The sequence below is a fragment of the Bos javanicus genome, chromosome X (assembly GCF_032452875.1).
Source record: "Bos javanicus breed banteng chromosome X, ARS-OSU_banteng_1.0, whole genome shotgun sequence".
In the NCBI taxonomy this organism is placed as follows: Eukaryota; Metazoa; Chordata; class Mammalia; order Artiodactyla; family Bovidae; genus Bos; species Bos javanicus.
Genome location: NC_083897.1, coordinates 59,617,839 through 59,637,502, shown reverse-complemented (window position 1 = coordinate 59,637,502; position 19,664 = coordinate 59,617,839).

Sequence of the window (19,664 nt, the reverse complement as noted above, 5' to 3'; positions counted from 1 at the left end):
CTGATTTCTTTCTTTTTTTTCCCTGTCCTACAGTCACACCTGAAAAAACAGGGCCCTTACTTGGGCTGAGATATATAGCCCCAGAGAGCCACAAACCCTTCAATCTTTAGTGTTCAGAAGACCAAAGGACCAGATCTCCACTTCTATTTGGCCTTTTGAAACTCAAAGCCTGAAAAACCTTATTCTTTTGCCACATCTGCTTCTTTCCCATACAGCTGGAGCTGCTCCAGTGGGGCAGAAGGATGAATTCGAAAATACCCGTGTTAAACTTTACATGTGGCTTGGCATCAACCTACAAGGAGAGCTGCAACTAAAGCGCGGCATTCTTCTCATTTCTTCTTTTCTAATTAACAACATACAATCTCCCCTCCTTTTCCCCACTCCCCTGTCAGGAGCTCCCCTCCTTTCACCGTGCTAAAAGCCCAGAGATATTTGCAGTTCAGACCAGCAGAAGCCCATAGCTTACCCAAGTCTTGTCTTCTTCTCTAAGAGGAATCCTAAATTACTTCTTTCTATGTAAGCTGCTTCTTGCTCAACAAATATGCAACTTCATCTGAAAGAGACAAGTATAAGGGCGTTTGTGGTTCTATGCCTTCTTGAGTTTGACAGAGGCTCTCTGTCCTAAGCCCTCTCACTGAGTACAGAGAGCAAGCAAACAAGAAAGCTGGGAACCAGCCCTTCCCAGAGTTGGTAGTTTTGACCTCATCAGCCCGAACTTACATTTTTCTGGCTCTCTCCCAAGCTTCCAGCACTCCCACTTATTTCCTTCCTGTTCTAGCTATATTTTTGAACACAGCATTTCCTCCAACAAAAGCGACACAGACAGACACACAGAGATAGAGACACAGAGAGATAGACAGGCACATGCTTAATCCCAAAGAATAGAGCCTAGTGACAAATGGGGAGTTATTCGAGGACTTAAGGATTATCTTCATGATCCCCAGAGCCCATAGCCTGGGTGACTAACTCCAAAGCCTCTAACATGTGACTCACATTTCTTTGGCCTCCCAAGTTATACTCACAGGGTCTCCTAAACTCCAACTTGGGAAGGAGTTTTGTTCTTGGCTATAGACCTCCCACAGAGCCAATGCCTCTTAGGTCATACTCAGATCTGTTCTTAATGGATGCACAAATAAAAGCATGGACAGAAATATGGCCTGAGGGTCCCCAGACCTCAAGACCACCCTTGGAGCCCACAGGAAGTCCCCTGCCTCTATACACGCATATGTAAAAAAGCTTCCCCTGTAGCATTCAGAGTTTACATGGGAAATAGCCTCCTTCTGCCTGAAGGGGCCAGTTGCCTCTATTAAGTTTGTTAGAGTAACTAGGTTTTACACCTTTTGATGTGTATCAAGGACTCCTCAGTTAACAGGTGACACTCATGATGTCACAGCTGCAGAGGTTCTAGTGGCTAAAGAGACATGTACAGCCAGCTTTAACCCCTGTGAGTAGGTGAGTAGAGGGAAAAAATATGGCATAGAATGACATAAAGAAGGAAAGGGGAAAGTATCTCACTGTATCCCGTAGGACCTTAACAGCCATGCCTGGAGGCTGTGAGCTAAGGGCCATTTCTACTCCATATCCAGATGATGTCTGCACTAAACCTATTGTTTACAATGCCTCATACTCTTTGACTGGCAGTTGGCTTTAAAATTGTACTCATAGCAAACCATCTTATTTTTTTCCTTGGCCAAATATAGGGTATTATGTTGATGGTATTTTTCTTCTAGGGAACATGGGATGGGAATCGTGTTGAGGATGAAGTGTCTCAATATACTGAGGAGTAGATTTGCGACAGTACTCCCCAGGGTGTTGCTCTTCCTCTTGTGCTATTGTCGGGAGTACTTGGTTCAGGGCTCTTACTCCTTTGAGCCCATGTGAAGGTAGGGTCCACAATGTGGTTCCTATAGCCAAATTTATTGTCATACCAGTAAATGAGCTTGACAACATGGTCGTTAAGGGCAATGCTGGCCCAAGCAACCAAGATAGGGGAATAGGTACTATGCTGTGCTGCTGTGCTCAGTCGTGTCCGATTCTCTGTGGCCCTGTGGACTCTAGCCTGCCAGGCTCCTCTGTGCATAGATTTCTCCAGACAAGAATACTGGAGTGGGTTGCCATGCCATCCTCCAGGGGATCTTCCCCACTCAGGGGTCAAACCTGTATCTCTTGTATCTCCTGCATTGGCAAGTGTTTTCTTTACCATTGTACCACCTGGGTATCACTGTTAAACTCACAAGAGACAGCTTGGTCCTCTGTGTAGGCCAGGATGTCCTTCAAGGGGCTGTCCAATGCCTGACTTAATACCTTCTGGATGTCATCATATTTTTCTGCTTTCCCCAGAATGCAGGTCAGATCTATGAGAAACATGTTAGGAGCAGAGACTCAGAAGCCAGTGAGATTCCCATTCAGCTCACAACGTTGCCCACAACCTTAGTGGTGTCAATGTTTGTAGGGGTGATTATCTGAGCAACATCATGATCAACAGGAGCCTTCGAGGTAGAATTAATGGTATGATCATGAGTTTCTTTATCATCCCTACAGTGTTAGGGGTAAATACCTTTGAACAGGGTATCTAGTAGTTTGTGGTACAGGAGGCAGTGTTGGTAATATTTAGGCAGTGATCATACTTCTCATGGTTCCCTTCCCTCATAAACATGAGGATATCTGCAGAAGGGAAAGAAATGATAAATGTCCAGTCTTCAAGTAAGCTCCAGCCTTCTCCTAGAGCAAGAATATGTAGTGGACTTCCCAACATATTAAACACCAACATCATTTCAGTTGATGTTGGCAATATCTAACTCATAGAAGATGGACATGGGCTTCTTATCATTGATAAGATTCTTGTTATTTGCCTTGACAGTGCTACTAAATTTTTCTTTGGTAGAATCATATGTGCAATTGATATAGCTGAGGTAGTCATAAATAGTGACAATATCCACTTTGTCACAGATGAAAGCAGCCAGCAGATTTTAAGGTACCCTATAAAACCAAATTTGTTTATTCCCACCTTCACTATCCTGTTGCTGGAATGTGACTGGCATGGCTAAAAATGGTGCAGCTATGTGTCAAACACAACAGGAGCATAGAGTGAACCATATCATTTTTAGTGATCAGATAACAGATTGGGTTATGAGACTTCATTTTTCTCCAGTAGTCTATCAAATTTTATTCATTGAATAAAGTTGTATTAATATTTCAGGTCATCATATCTCTTCTTCTATGCCCAGGTTGCTCAACTTAGAAATAAATAATCACAAAACCACACTGGGGCTCCTATAAAAGCTTGATCTTAAAATCTAGAACCACAACACTATCCAGAAGTCCCTCCATACTGTCTCAGTCAGTAATATTCCCCATCCCTTTAATGCCTATTTCAAACTTTAACCTCTCAGATTCCTTCTCTACCTCATCAACCCCTTACTCTTACAGTAGATTGCTTGCTTCCTCTGTCACTAAAATAATAGAGGCCATATGGAAGAGGGAGTACCGCAAATTTTCTGCCTTGGCATGGTGACAAATATACATCTAGACTTATCCTTGTCTTCTTCCCTTCAACCTGTGATCTGTGTTTTACCCCCTCACATGTGCTCTGAAATTGTCACTTATTTTCTGCTTGCTCCAATCTACCTTTCATCTTTCCCAGTATCCTAGTTCCTTACCCTTAGTATTTAAAGATGTTGTTTAGTTGCTAAGTCATGTCTGACTTTTTTGTGACCCCATGGACTGTGACCCCATGACCAGGCTCCTCTGTCCATGGAATTTCCTAGGCAAGAATACTGGAGTTACCATTTAAAGATGGCCAAGCCTCATTCTAATTACAACAGGAAAAATTTTTTAAAAGCCAATGAAAAATCCTCAAAAAAACATGTCTTTGATCATCATATGCATTTATTATCTCACTGCCATATGAACTCCTCAGTCCATTACAACCTGTTGCAATCTGGCTGAAACTACTTTGAGGTCCTTTCTTAATTGTCAAATTCAATTTACACATCTAAATTACTACACAATTTCATTTTCTGTGCCATTGATACTGTTTGCTACTCCCTTTTAATTAAATCTTTCTTCTTTCTTGACTTCTGTGGTAGTATTCTTGTTTTTTTTTTCTTCCCACTATTGTTAGTATTACTCTTTCTTAGTCTTCTCTACAGGCTCCTCTTCCTCAACCAAATCTTTTAATATCATTGTTGCCCAAGATTCTATTCTCAGAATTCTTTTCCAGCCTTTGGACTTGAACTGAAACATCAGCCATTCTTGGATCTCAACTTTTCCAGCTTTGGGGCAGGAACATACACCATTGGCTCTTCTGGGTCTCTAGCTTACTGTCTGCAGATCTTGGGATTTCTCAGGCTCTGTAATCAATCAGGCCAATTCCCTAAAACAAATTTCTTTATATATGTGTGTTTGGTGTGCATATACATATACACCCTGTTCTGTTTCTCTGCAGAATCTTGACTAGCACACATACTATATTGCAACTTGCTTTTTTTTTTTAATTTTACTTTTTAACTTTACAATATTGTATTGGTTTTGCCATATATCAACATGAAACCACCACAGGTAGACACGTGTTCCCCATCCTGAACCCTCTTCCCTCCTCCCTCCCCGTACCATTCCTCTGGGTCGTCCCAGTGCACCAGCCCCAAGCATCCAGTATCGTGCATCGAACCTGGACTGGCAACTCATTTCATATATATTATACATGTTTCAATGCCATTCTCCCAAATCATCCCACCCTCTGCCTCTCCCACAGAGTCCAAAAGACTGTTCATCATCAGTGTCTCTTTTGCTGTCTCATATACAGGGTTATTGTTACCATCTTTCTAAATTCCATATATATGCATTAGTATACTGTATTGGTGTTTTTCTTCCTGGCTTACTTCACTCTGTATAATAGGCTCCAGTTTCATCCACCTCATTAGAACTGATTCAAATGTATTCTTTTTAATGGCTGAGTAATACTCCATTGTGTATATGTACCACTGCTTTCTTATCCATTCATCTGCTGATGGACATCTAGGTTGCTTCCATGTCCTGGCTATTATAAACAGTGCTGTGATGAACATTGGGGTACACGTGTCTCTTTTAATTCTGGTTTCCTCCGTGTGTATGCCCAGCAGTGGGATTGCTGTGTCATAAGGCAGTTCTATTTCCAGTTTTTTAAGGAATCTCCACACTGTTCTCCATAGTGGCTGTACTAGTTTGCATTCCCACCAACAGTGTAAGAGGGTTCCCTTTTCTCCACACCCTCTCCAGCATTTATTGCTTGTATACTTTTGGATTGCAGCCATTCTGACTGGCATGAAATTGTACCTCATTGTGGTTTTGATTTTCATTTCTCTGATAATGAGTGATTTTGAGCATCTTTTCATGTGTTTGTTAGCCATCTGTATGTCTTCTTTGGAGAAATGTCTATTTAGTTCTTTGGCCCATTTTTTGATTGGGTCATTTATTTTTCTGGAATTTAGCTTAAGGAGTTGCTTGTATATTTTTGAGATTAGTTGTTTGTCAGTTGCTTCATTTGCTATTATTTTCTTCCATTCTGAAGGCTGTCTTTTCACCTTGCTTATAGTTTCCTTTGTTGTGAGAAGCTTTGCATATGACATGATCCTCTACATAGAAAACCCTAAAGACTCCACCAGAAAATTACTAGAACTAACCAGTGAATATAATAAAGTTGCAGTATATAAAATCAACACACAGAAATCCCTTGCATTCCTATACACTAATAATGAAAAAATAGAAAGATAAATTAAGGAAATAATTCCATTCACCATTGCAACAAAAAGAATAAAATACTTAGGAATATATCTACCTAAAGAAACTAAAGACCTATATATAGAAAACTATAAAACACTGGTGAAAGAAATCAAAGAGGACACTAATAGATGGAGAAAATACCATGTTCATGGATTGGAAGAATCAACATAGTGAAAATGAGTATACTACCCAAAGCAATTTATAGATTCAATGCAATCCCTATCAAGCTACCAATGGTATTCTTCACAGAGCTAGAACAAATAATTTCACAATTTGTATGGAAACACAAAAAACCTCGAATAGCCAAAGCAATCTTCAGAAAGAAGAATGGAACTGGAGGAATCAACTTGCCTGACTTCAGGCTCTACTACAAAGCCACAGTCATCAAGACAGTATGGTACTGGCACAAAGACAGAAATATAGATCAATGGAAAAAATAGAAAGCCCAGAGATAAATCCATGCACCTATGGACACCTTATCTTTGACAAAGGAGACAAGAATATACAATGGATTAAAGACAATCTCTTTAACAAGTGGTGCTGGGAAAACTGATCAACCACTTGTAAAAGAATGAAACTAGAACACTTTCTAACACCATACACAAAAATAAACTCAAAATGGATTAAAGATCTAAACATAAGACCAGAAACTATAAAACTCCTAGAGGAGAACATAGGCAAAACACTCTCCGACATACATCACAGCAGGATCCTCTATGACCCACCTCCCAGAATATTGGAAATAAAAGCAAAAATAAACAAATGGGACCTAATTAAACTTAAAAGCTTCTGCACAACAAAGGAAACTATAATGCACCTTGCTTTTTAAAAATGCCTTGTTGTTATTGTTCAGTTGCTAAGTTGTGTCTGACTCTTTGCAATTCCATGGACTGTAGCATGCCAGGCTTCCCTGTCCTTCACTATCTCCCAGAGTTTGCTCAAACTCATGTCCATTGAGTTGATGATGGCATCCAACCATCTCATCCTCTGTCGCCCCCTTCTCCTCCTACCCTCAATATTTGTGCATGTTTCAAAGCAGTCAAAAAGATTTACTCTATTATTTGTAACTGTGGTATGGTATTCTGTATTAAGATATACTAACATTTATTCAACTGGTTAATGGAAACTAATTCACTTCCAGCTTTTTCAGTGATAAACAATAATTTTGCAGTGAATATAGTGGTACCATACCTCTGCCAAATTTTGTAAATATATCTTTAGTCTAACTGTCAGAAAAGAAGTTGCTGGATCAAATGATACATGCATTCATAATCCATATCATCAAATTACTCTCCAAAAGGCATATATACGCCCATCAGTGGAGTATGTGAGTGCCTGTTACCCCACACCACTGACTTTTATCAGTCTTTAAAACTTTTGCCAATATGACAGATTAAAAAAAATATCATATTGTCACCAGCTTTCTCTTTGTACAAGCTTCATCAATTTAATTACATTCTTCCCAATATCATTTGGGAAGATATCAACATCTGGATCCATACTGGAAGTTTATTGGGAAAATTCTAATTTGAATCCACTAAAGGTGAAGATCATGTCTGCTGGCAGGGATCAGTAAACTATGACATTCTTCTGGTTCACCAGTTGAGCCCCAGTGGACCCTTCATCGACCTGTTTTTCAAAATACCCTCAAGAAAATTCCCTGCGCAGAAGATAAACACCCTATTACTCTTAAGTAAAAGCAAAAACAACAAAAGAAAGGTTAACATGGTTTAAAAAATCAGAAAAGAAAATCACATTACCAAATTAGATTTCTCATTCAAGAAGCAGTTGCCTTTGAGAGTAAAGCAGAGTAGCCTGAAGAATGAAAATCATTCTTGCAAATAGCAACTTGCCATATATTCCAGTAGGCATACTCATTCCATTCATTGTAGCCCTGTTGGAGAAATTTGGTTAGGGATATTTTGACTAATTAAAATGTTCATATTAACTTTCAGAGTAAATGCTAATTAATGTCTAGCTAATATGTGACCAAGTTCTAATGAAACAGGACCAAACAGAACCCCCATGCATTTAGTAAGTTGTGTAAGAGCATGACTAGGTCAACTGAATCATTTCTCTGATACTGAGAAAACATCATGGCTGCAATAACATGGTTGTATTTTAAAGGTCACCATGAACAAGCTACTGATAAATCACACCTGACAGTCCCACAATAAATCAATGATACCTAAACAAGGCTTAACTTTCAAACAAATAAACAGGAGGATGGTAGAGAAGTCATTAAATGCAGCCTTCTTGGGGGCCAACATCGGAGGTGATGGCAGTAACTTGAGAAGAGACACATGCTTGGCTGGTCTTTTAGCTTTAAAGTTGACAACTGATGGCAGTGCTTAAGGTAAAGGAAGATGTCATCATTCTCCCAGGCCCCACATCAGAAGCATATCACTTAACATATGCCTTATCCATATAGTCTATCAATTACCTAATCCGTTCTCTCAAAACTTCTTCTGTCATCAACCTCTGTACCCTCCTCCATCAATCTAATCAAAGGGTAAATTTTTCTCCATTCATGATGAATGATAGTTCTATATGAAATACCCAAGTCAATTTAGACACTGCTCCAAAGAATTAGGAGTACACTGAATCCTGTGTTAGAGATAGGATATTGATATGATTACTCCATTTCCTAGACAAGTGCCTCTTCATTTCCCAGAAGGAAAATTGAACATCTCTGCAGCAATCTGTGTATATAAAAGATGACTTGGCTTCCTAGGCAGAGAGATTACCATACAGAGACTCAGTGTCTGACCAGGAAGCTACCCTTTTTGATGGGGTCAGTCATTCCCTTTGTCCCTAAGACTCCAGTTTTCAGAGGGTGTATCACTGAATTTACTAACAAAGAACTTGGAAAGACAGTTTCTATAGCACTGTGACTTCTGTCTAAGCTTACCTCAATCAGTCCTTACATTTTGCTGCTCAAAAAATAAGCATTTATATAGTACCTGGAGGCAAAGCATTCTGCTAGGTACAGTAGAGTGGCACAACATGTAAGAGAAGTCCCCATCTTGGGATAGTCTATTGAGGAAGCAAACGTTATATGAGACTGGTTGGGCAGGCTTCATGGATTTATGAGGATTTGGCATGGAAAGGAATTGGAGAGGTAGATGGGGAAGGAAGGCATTTAGGTCAGTTCAGAATTTTATTGCTTTTGGTCTGAAGCCTTCATAAGACTCACAGAGTAAAGTCCATATAACATGCTCTTAAAAATAAACTATCAAGACCAAAACAGAAGTTAGAAGGTTTTTTTGAGCTTAAGTTTAGGAAACATTTTCCAGTTGTTTTCATCAAAGAAATTATCAATCTAATAATATAGTTGGATTAATAGTAGTGTCTAAAATAGTTTTAGTTCTGATTTTTAAATGATTGGCAAAAATAAAAAATATGGTGGTTATGAAAATGCCTGGGTCAAAAATAAGCCATTTATATCTTTAAAAGCATTACTAAAGCATTACTTTAAAGTTGACATTAGTTAAAATGATCACCCAACTCCCATCAAAATTTCCAATATGTTTGCTGGTAACTAGAATCCACCAGCTCAAAGGAGCACCATCGCTCTTTTCTTTTTTTTCTTTTTTTAACTCAGAAGCAGGTGCACTGGATTAGTGGAGCAGATGAAATGTGAAGGCTTACTGATGCCAATGCAAGGCAAGGTAGACCAGGGAAACGAATCTATAATCTCTCCCCAGATATCCACCTGGCCTCTCCCTCTATAATAATGTCTAAATAATAATATCTCTGTCTAAATAATAATAACCTGTATTATTAATAGCATCTGAAATAGTTTTAGTGTTGGGTTTTTAATGATGTCATCTCCTCTGAGAGATCTTCCCTGGCTCTTTCTATACAAAGTCAGACCCTCTGTCACTGTCTATCCTCTCATCCTGTTTCATAATTATTTGAATATATGCTTATTGTGTCTTTCCCCAGTTAGAGTGAACTCTTCAGGACTTTCTTGCCTTGTTTATTGGTGTACATTTAGCTCCTAGACCAATGTGGCCAATAAATATTTGTTGAATGGATGAATGTCATAACACTTGAAAAAAGCTATATAGATCCCAACTAGGTGATTGGACACCATGTTTTAAACAAATGATCTCATGTAGGTTACCACCTGCTTTAGAAATGGTTTATGATTTGGGAAAGTATAAAGGCACCTCCTCCTATACAGTCTCACTCCAGTTCCTCATTTTCCATGAAGCCTTTCTTTTCAGGTAACTCCATTTCTTTTCTGATCTCTGAATGCATGCAGCTTAGTATGTAACTGTCCTTTGTTCCAAGTATGTAGAATTTATTTGTAAGTTCTCTAAGAATGAGGATGATATCCCATCCCATCTTTTTTATCCTTTATTTTCTATCATGTGCAGCACAGCAGAGGGCACATAGTAAGCACTCAAAACATTGCACATCTTGTTGACTGATCCCAGGTGGGGAAATTGGCAAGCATAAGCTATTGGAAATGAGCTTTTCTCTTTTTTCTAAGACAACCCAATAATCAACTGGTGTTAAAGAAATTACTCATAAATCCTAACAAATCATTTTAACTGTAAAGGTAAATTTGATCCCGTGGTGTCCCTTGGGCCCTCTTCACACTTGCTGATGAATAACTTAGGGGCTTAAAAAATGAATTAGAGGGCCTAGCCTTTGGTGGGTGGAGTTGTCAAATGAACATATTAATTTTTCCATCTGCTTCGGCCCTGGGCTATGTGTGGCCATAGCCCACAGTAGACTGGGCAGCCTGCAAAGATTGCTTCATGCCTTGCCCTTTCCAGATTTCTTCTTCTAAGCAGTGAAGGGTGCATTTTTTTTTCTGAAATATGACGATATTAGAATTCAAGCTGACTTCTGGAGGCAGTAAATTTTCTGGCCCTGGCCTTTGGTCAAGAACGCAGCCGTGTGTGTATTGTTTTTTTTCCCCACCGATTTCAAAGGCTTCTGGGAGTCCCCAAACCCAGCAAGAGGCTGCCTCATCCTAATTCATCCAAGAGTATTCTACTAAAAACTGGGAAGTGAGGTGTTTCCTAAACTCTTCTGATAACTCTTGGCTCCTATATGGTATTTTGTGCCAAGTCTACGTATCCTACTCAGAAGGTATCCTTTACATCTTTGGATGCAGAGGGTTTCCTTCTCAGGTGGCCTGCTGGCAGCACTGGGCAGTCATGGGGGGATCTTAGTGCTGTAACTGACCCAAAGCAGAATACAGACTCCTTGCCATACTGTTTAAGATGGTCTCTGCTTGCTCATTTTTATTTCAAAATGCACCTGAAGCTATTAGCCTCTAGTACTTTTGCCTGCAATATTCTTTGCTGAATTGAGTTGAGATATGAATTTCCCTCAGGTCAGCCTGCTTTTAATTGCAACATCTCTTACAGTTGATGATAGGGACCAGAATCAGCATTCCTACCAGAGGGCTATCTATCTTCAAGGCCAGTAACTCATAACATTTTTGGAGTTGCGAGAGTCTATTTAATTTTGCTTTTAAAACATTTTTTAAATTATTAAAAACAAATTCATTTGAGCATATTTTGCTTTAGAATGTCGTATTAGTTTCTAATGTACAGCAAAGTGGATCAGCTATACACATACATATATACCCTTTTCTTTGGATTTGCTTCCCATTTAGGTCACCAAAGAGCACTGAGTGGGGTTCCCTGTGATATACAGTAGGTTCTCATTAGTTATCAATTTTATACATAGTATCAGTAGTGTATACATCAGTCCCAGTCTTCCAATTTCTTCCACTCCTCCTTTCCCCTTTGGTATTCATACATTTGTTCTCTATGTCCGTGTCTCTTTTTCTGCTTTGTAAATAAAATCTTCTATACCAATTTTTCAGATTCTACATATAGGCATTATATATAATATTTGTTTTTCTCTTTCTGACTTACTTCACTCAAAAATAAACAAATGGGACTCAATTAAATTTGAAAGCTTCAGCATAGCAAAGGAAATCATAAACAAGACAAAAATATAATCCTCAGAGTAGGAGAAAATATTTGCAAACGAAGCAACTGACAAAAGATTAATCTCCAAAATACACAAACAGCTCATGCTGCTCAATATCAAAAAAACCAAACAAGCCAATCAAAAAATGGGTGGAAGACCTGAGCAGAAATTTCTCCAAAGAACGCATACAGATGGCCAACAAACACATGAAAAGATGCTCAACATCACTAATTATTAGAGAAAGCAAATCAAAACTAAAGTGAGATATCACCTCACTCTTGTTGGAATGGCTATCATCACAATATCTACAAATAACAAATGCTGGAAAGACTGTGGAGAAAAGGGAAACCTCTTCCACTGTTGGTGAGAATATAAATAGATATGGCCACTATGGAGAACAGCATGGAGGTTCCTTAAAAAAAAAAAAACAAAAAGAAAATAGGAGTACCATTGACCCAGAAGTCCTGCTAGTGGAGATATACCCAGAGAAAACCATAACTCAAACAGGCTCACATACCCCAATGTTTATTGCAGCACTATTTACAATAGCCATGGGAAGAACTTAAATGACCATCAACAGAGGAATGGAATTTTTAATTTTTTTAAAAAAATTTAGTTAAAATTAGCATATAATATTATATTAGTTTTAGGTGTACAACATAGTAATTTAACATTTTTATACTTTCAGAAATAATCACCACAATAAGTCCATTTATCAACTGTCACCATGCAAAGTTGTTGCAATATTATTGACTATATTCCTCATGTTGCAACTTACATCCTCATGGCCTATTTATTGTATGAATGGAAGTTTTCATCTCTTAATCCCCATTCACCTATATCATTTGTCTCCCTATCCCACTCCCTGCTGTCAACCACCAGTTTGTCTCTGTATCTTTGAGTCTGTTTCTGTTTTGTTTGTTTGTTTTGTTTTGTAGACACCACATATAAGTGAAATCATATGGTATTTGTCTTTATTTCACTTATTTTACTACAAAATACACTCCAGGTCCATGCTTCAAATAACAAGATTTCACTCATTTTTATGGCCAAATAATATTCCACTCTGTGTGTGTATGTGTGTGTGTGTGTGTGTGTGTACACATTACAATTTCTTTATCCATTCATCTATTGATAAACATTGATTTTGCAATACCTCTGCTTCCTTTGTCTCCTGTTAGGAACAGACAACATTTAGTGGACATTAATGACAGTGTTTGAAGAAGCAGTGGAAAGGAAGAGGAATTCTAGATGAGAAGTCAGTGGGCCTGGGGTCTAGTTCTGAGGCTTAACTATGGTTCTTTAACTGAGTTGTGATCTGATAAAATCAGTTGCCTTATTTAGGCCTCAGTTTCATTTGTGAAATGAGGGGGGTGGACTAACTAGATCCAGTCACTAAGTAATGTCTGACTCTTTGCAACCCCATGGATGGCAGGCAGTACATCAGGCTTCCCTGTCCCTCACCACCTCCTGGAGTTTGCTCAAACTCAAGTCCATCGAGTCAGTGATGACACCCAACCATCTCATTTTCTGTCACCCCCTTCTCCTTTTGCCTTCAATCTTTCCCAGAATGGTGGTCTTTTCCAATGAGTCAGCTCTTTGCACCAGGTGGCCAAAGTAATGGAGCTTCAGCTTCAGCATTAGTCCTGCCAATGAATATTCAGGGTTGATTTTCTTAAGCATTGACTGGTTTGGCCTCCTTGTAGTCCAAGGGACTCTCAAGAGTCTTCTCCAACACCACAGTTCAAAAGCGTCAGTTCTTTGGTGCTCAGCCTTCTTTACGGTCCACTCTCACATCTGTACATGACTCAGTTTAGTTCAGTTCAGTCGCTCAGTAGTGTTCGACTCTTTGCGACCCCATGAATCACAGCACGTCAGGCCTCCCTGTCCATCACCAACTCCCAGAGTTCACTCAGACTCATGTCCATCGAGTCAGTGATGCCATCCAGCCATCTCATCCTCTGTCGTCCCCTTCTCCTCCTGCCCCCAATCCCTCCCACCATCAGAGTCTTTTCCAATGAGTCAACACTTCGCATGAGGTGGCCAAAGTACTGGAGTTTCAGTTTTAGCATCATTCCTTCCAAAGAAATCCCAGGGCTGATCTCCTTCAGAATGGACTGGTTGGATCTCCTTGCAGCCCAAGGGACTCTCAAGAGTCTTCTCCAACACCACAGTTCTAAGCATCAATTCTTCGGCACTCAGCCTTCTTCACAGTCCAACTCTCACATTCATACATGACACAGGAAAAACCATAGCCCTGACAAGACAGACCTTTATTGGCAAAGTAATGTCTCTGCTTTTGAATATGCTATCTAGGTTGGCCCTAACTTTCCTTCCAAGGAGTAAGCGTCTTTTAATTTCATGGCTGCAATCACCATCTGCAGTGATTTTAGAGCCTAAAAAAATAAAGGCTGACACTGTTTCCACTGTTTCCCCATCTATTTCCCATGAAGTGATGGGACCGGATGCCAAGATCTTCGTTTTCTGAATGTTGAGCTTTAAGCCAACTTTTTCACTCTCCTCTTTCACTTTCATCAAGAGGCTTTTTAGTTCCTCTTCACTTTCTGCCATAAGGGTGGTGTCATCTGCATATCTGAGGTTCTTGATATTTCTCCTGGCAATCTTGATTCCAGCTTGTGCTTCTTCCAGTCCAGCGTTTCTCATGATGTACTCTACATATAAGTTAAATCAGCAGGGTGACAATATACAGCCTTGACATACTCTTATGCTATTTGGAACCAGGCTGTTGTTCCCTGTCCAGTTCTAACTGTTGCTTCCTGACCTGCATACAGATTTCTCAAGAGGCTGGTCAGGTGGCATGGTATTCCCATCTATTTCAGAATTTTCCACAGTTCATTGTGATCCACACAGTCAAAGGCTTTGGCATACTCAATAAATCAGAAAAAGAGGTTTTTCTGGAACTCTCTTGCTTTTTCCATGATCCAGCAGATATTGGCAAATTGATCTCTGGTTCCTCTGCCTTTTCTAAAACCAGCTTGAACATCAGAAATTTCACGGTTCACATATTGCTAAAGCCTGGCTTGGAGAATTTTGAGCATTACTTTACTAGCATGTGAGATGAGTGCAATTGTGCAGTAGTTTGAGCATTCTTTGGCATTGCCTTTCTTTGGGATTGGAATGAAAACTGACCTTTTCCAGTCCTGTGGCCACTGCTGAGTTTTCCAAATTGCTGGCATATTGAGTGCAGCACTTTCACAGCATCATCTTTCAGGATTTGAAATAGCTCAACTGGAATTCCATCACCTCCACTAGCTTTGTTCCTAGTGATGCTTTCTAAGGCCCATTTGACTTCACATTCCAGGATGTCTGGCTCTAGGTCAGTGATCAGACCATCATGATTATCTGGGGTCGTGAAGATCTTTTTTGTACAGTTCTTCTGTGTATTCTTGCCACCTCTTCTTGATATCTTCTGCTTCTCTTAGGTCCATACCATTTCTGTCCTTTATCTAGTACATCTTTGCATGAAATGTTTCCTTCATATCTCTAATTTTCTTGAAGAGATCTCTAGTCTTTCCCAGTCTGTTGTTTTCCTCAATTTCTTTGCATTGATCACTGAGGAAGGCTTTCTTATCTCTCCTTGTTATTCTTTGGAACTCTGCATTCAGATGCTTATATCTTTCCTTTTCTCCTTTGCTTTTCGCTTCTCTTCTTTTCACAGCTATTTGTAAGGCCTCCCCAGACAGCCATTTTTCTTTTTTGCATTTCTTTCCCATGGGGATGGTCTTGATCCCTGTCTTCTGTACAATGTCACTAACCTCAGTCCATACTTCATCAAGCACTCTATCCATCAGATCTAGTCCCCTAAATCTATTTCTCACTTCTACTGCATAATCATAAGGGATTTGATTTAGGTCATACCTGAATGGTCTAATGGTTTTCCCTACTTTCTTCAATATAAGTCTGAATTTGGCAATAAAGAGTTCATGATCTGAGCCACAGTCAGCTCCTGGTCTGGTTTTTGCAGACTGTATAGATGGAATTCCAGTTGAGCTATTTCAAATCCTGAAAGATGATGCTCTGAAAGTGCTGCACTCAATATGCCAGCAAATTTGGAAAACTCAGCAGTGGCCACAGGACTGGAAAAGGTCAGTTTTCATTCCAATCCCAAAGAAAGGCAATGCCAAAGAATGCTCAAACTACTGCACAATTGCACTCATCTCACACACTAGTAAAAAAATGCCCAAAATTCTCCAAGCCAGGCTTCAGCAATACGTGAACCATGAACTTCCAGATGTTCAAGCTGGTTTTAGAAAAGGCAGAGGAAGCAGAGATCAAATTGCTAACATTTGCTGGATCATGGAAAAAGCAAGAGAGTTCCAGAAAAACCTCTATTTCTGATTTATTGACTATGCCAAAGCCTTTGACTGTGCGGATCACAATAAACTGTGGAAAATTCAAGAGATGGGAATACCAGACCACCTTACCTGCCTCTTGAGAAATCTGTATGCAGGTCAGGACGCAACAGTTAGAATTGGACATGGAACAACAGCCTGGTTCCAAATAGGAAAAGGAGTACGTCAAGGCGGTATACTGTCAGCATACTTATTTAACTTATATGCAGAGTACATCATGAGAAACGCTGGACTGGAAGAAGCACAAGCTGCAATCAAGATTGCCGGGAGAAATATCAATCACCTCAGATATACAGATGACACCACCCTTATGGCAGAAAGTGAAAAGGAACTAAAGAGCCTCTTGATGAAAGTGAAAGTGGAGAGTGAAAAAGTTGGCTTAAAGCTCAACATTCAGAAAACGAAGATCGTGGCATCTGGTCCCATCACTTCATGGGAAATAGATGGGGAAACAGTGGAAACAGTGTCAGCCTTTATTTTTTTAGGGCTCCAAAATCATTGCAGATGGTGATTGCAGCCATGAAATTAAAAGACGCTTACTCCTTGGAAGGAAAGTTATGACCAACCTAGATAGCATATTGGAAAGCAGAGACATTTCTTTGCCAACAAGGTTCATCTAGTCAAGACTATGGTTTTTCCCATGGTCATGTATGGATGTGATAGTTAGCCTGTGAAGAAAGCTGAGTGCCGAAGAATTGATGCTTAGAACTGTGGTGTTGGAGAAGACTCTTGAGAGTCCCTTGGACTGCAAGGACATCCAACCAGTCCATTCTAAAGGAGCTGAGTCCTTGGTGTTCTTTGGAAGGAATGATGCTAAAGCTGAAACTCCAGTACTTTGGCCACCTCATGCGAAGTGTTGACTCATTGGAAAAGACTCTGATAGTGGGAGGGATTTGGGGCAGGAGGAGAAGGGGACGACAGAGGATGAGATGGCTGGATGGCATCACTGACTCGATGGACGTGAGTCTGAGTGAACTCTGGGAGTTGGTGATGGACAGGGAGGCCTGGAGTGCTGCAGTTCAAGGGGTCGCAAAGAGTCTGACACGATTGAGTGACTGAACTGAACTGAGCTGAACTGATAGAGCTTCTCCGTCTTTGTCTGCAAAGACTATAATCAGTCTGATTTTGGTGTTGACCATCTGGTGATGTCCATGTGTAGAGTCTTCTGTTGTGTTGTTGGAAGATGGTGTTTGCTATGACCAGTGCAGTCTCTTTGCAAAACTCTATTAGCCTTTGCCCTGCTTCATGCTGCACTTCAAGGCCAAATTTACCTGTTACTCCAGGTATCTCTTGACTTCCTACTATTGCATTTCAGTCCCCTATAATGAAAAGGACGTATTTTTTGGGTGTTAGTTCTAGAAGGTCTTGTAGATCTTCACAGAACCGTTCAACTTCAGCTTCTTCAGCATTAGTGGTCAGAGCATAGACTTGGATTGCTCTGATATTGAATGGTTGCCTTGGAAACAAACAGAGATCATTCAGCATCCAAGTACTGCATTTCAGACTCTTTGTTGACTATGATGGTTACTCCATTTCTTCTAAGGGATTCTTGTCCACGATAGTAGATATAATGGTCATCTGAGTTAAATTCAACCACTCCAGACCACTTTAGTTTGCTGATTCCTAAAATGTTGACGTTCACACTTGTCATCTCCTGTTTGACCACTTCCAATTTGCCTTGATTCATGGAGCTAACATGCCAGGTTCCTATGCAATATTGCTCTTTACAGCATCAGACTTTTCTTCCATCACCAGTCACATCCACAACTGGGTGTTGTTTTTGCTTTGGCTCCATCTCTTCATTATTTCTGGAGTTATTTCTCCACTGATCTCCAGTAGCATATTGGGCACCTACCCACCTGGGGACTTCATCTTTCAATGTCCTATGTTTTTGCCTTTTCATACTGTTCATGGGGTTCTCAAGGCAAGAATACTGAAGTAGTTTCCCATTCCCTTCTCCAGTGGACCACATTTTGTCTGAACACTCCATCATGACCTGTCCATCTTGGGTGGCCCTACACAGCATGGCTCATAGTTTCACTGAGTTGGACAAGGCTGTGGTCCATGTGGGGCTTCCCTGGTGGCTCAGATGGTAAAGGACCTGCCTGCAATGTGGGAGACCCAGGTTCGATCCCTGGGTTGGGAAGATCCCCTGGAGAAGGAAATGGCAATCCACTCCAGCACTCTTGTCTGGAAAATCCCATGGACAGAGGAGCCTGATAGGCTACAGTCCATGGGGTTGTGTGGTCCATGTGATCAGGTTGGTTCGTTTTCTGTGACTGTGGTTTCAGTCTGTATGCCCTCTGATGGAGAAGGATAAGAGGCTTATGAAAGCTTCCTGATGGGAGAGACTAACTCAGGGGGAAACTGGGTCTTGTTCTGATGGATGAGGCCAAGCTCAATAAATCTTTAATCCAATTTTGTGTTGATGAGTGGAGCTGTGTTCCCTTCCTCTTATTTACCTGCGGCCAAACTATGGTGGATGTAATGAAGATAATGGCGACCTCCTTCAAAAGGCCCCATGCATGCACTGCTACACTCCGTGCCCCCAACCCTGCAGCAGGCCACCACCGACCTACATCTCCACTGGAAACTCCTGGACACTCCAAGGCAAGTCTGGGTCAGTCTCTTGTGGGGTCACTGCTCCTTTCTCCTGGGTCCTGGTGCACACAAGGTTCTGTTTGTGCCCTTCAAGAGTCTATTTCCCAGTCCTGTATAAGTTCTGGCCGCTCTATGGTGGGGTTAATAGTGCCTTCCTCCAAGAGGGCTTGTGCCATACCCAAGTCTGCTGCACCCAGGGCCCCTGCCCCTGCGGCAGTCCATTGCTGACCCGTACCTACACAGGAGACACTCAAACCCAGTTCTGTCTCAGTCTATGTGGGGTCTCTGGGTCCTGGTGCACACAAGGTTTGTTTGAGCCCTCTGAGTGTCTCTGGTGGAGATGGGGTGTGACTCTAAAGGCAAATTCGCCCCTCCTACCATCTTGCTGGGGCTTCTCTGCCCTTGGACGTAGGGTATCTCCTCAAAGTCGCTCCAGCACCAGCATCTTGCTGGGCTTCTCTGACCTTGGACGTGGGGTATCTCCTCAGGGCCGCTCCAGTGCCACACAGCCATGGAAACCAGTATTGGCCAACACGCTCTTGTATTCTTGCCTGGAGAACCCTGCTCCCTGACAGAGAAGCCTGGCAGGCCACAGTCTCCAAGGTTGCAAGGAGTAGGACACTACGAAAGCAACCCCGCATGCAGAGGGGCAAGACTTTTTTTGCCTGTGGCAGCTCTGCCCCAGTGAGAGTTGAGGGTGAAGGTGGCACAGCTGCTTGGCTTGTGGGGACCCTGGCAGCACCAGGTGTGCAGGGACACGGACTGCCTCCACCACAAGAATTATGGCCCCATCAGAGTCTTTTTTCGAGACTCTTGTAGCTGGCGATCAGAAGGCCTCTTTGGACAGTCTTCCTCTGTAGCTCCACCCATTCAGGCACTTAGAGGGCTTCCTTGCCTGGAGACCTTCTCTGTTGTTTGGCACATCAGGCACATATAGGGGCCCCCCTGGCTGGGGTTCTACTCTGT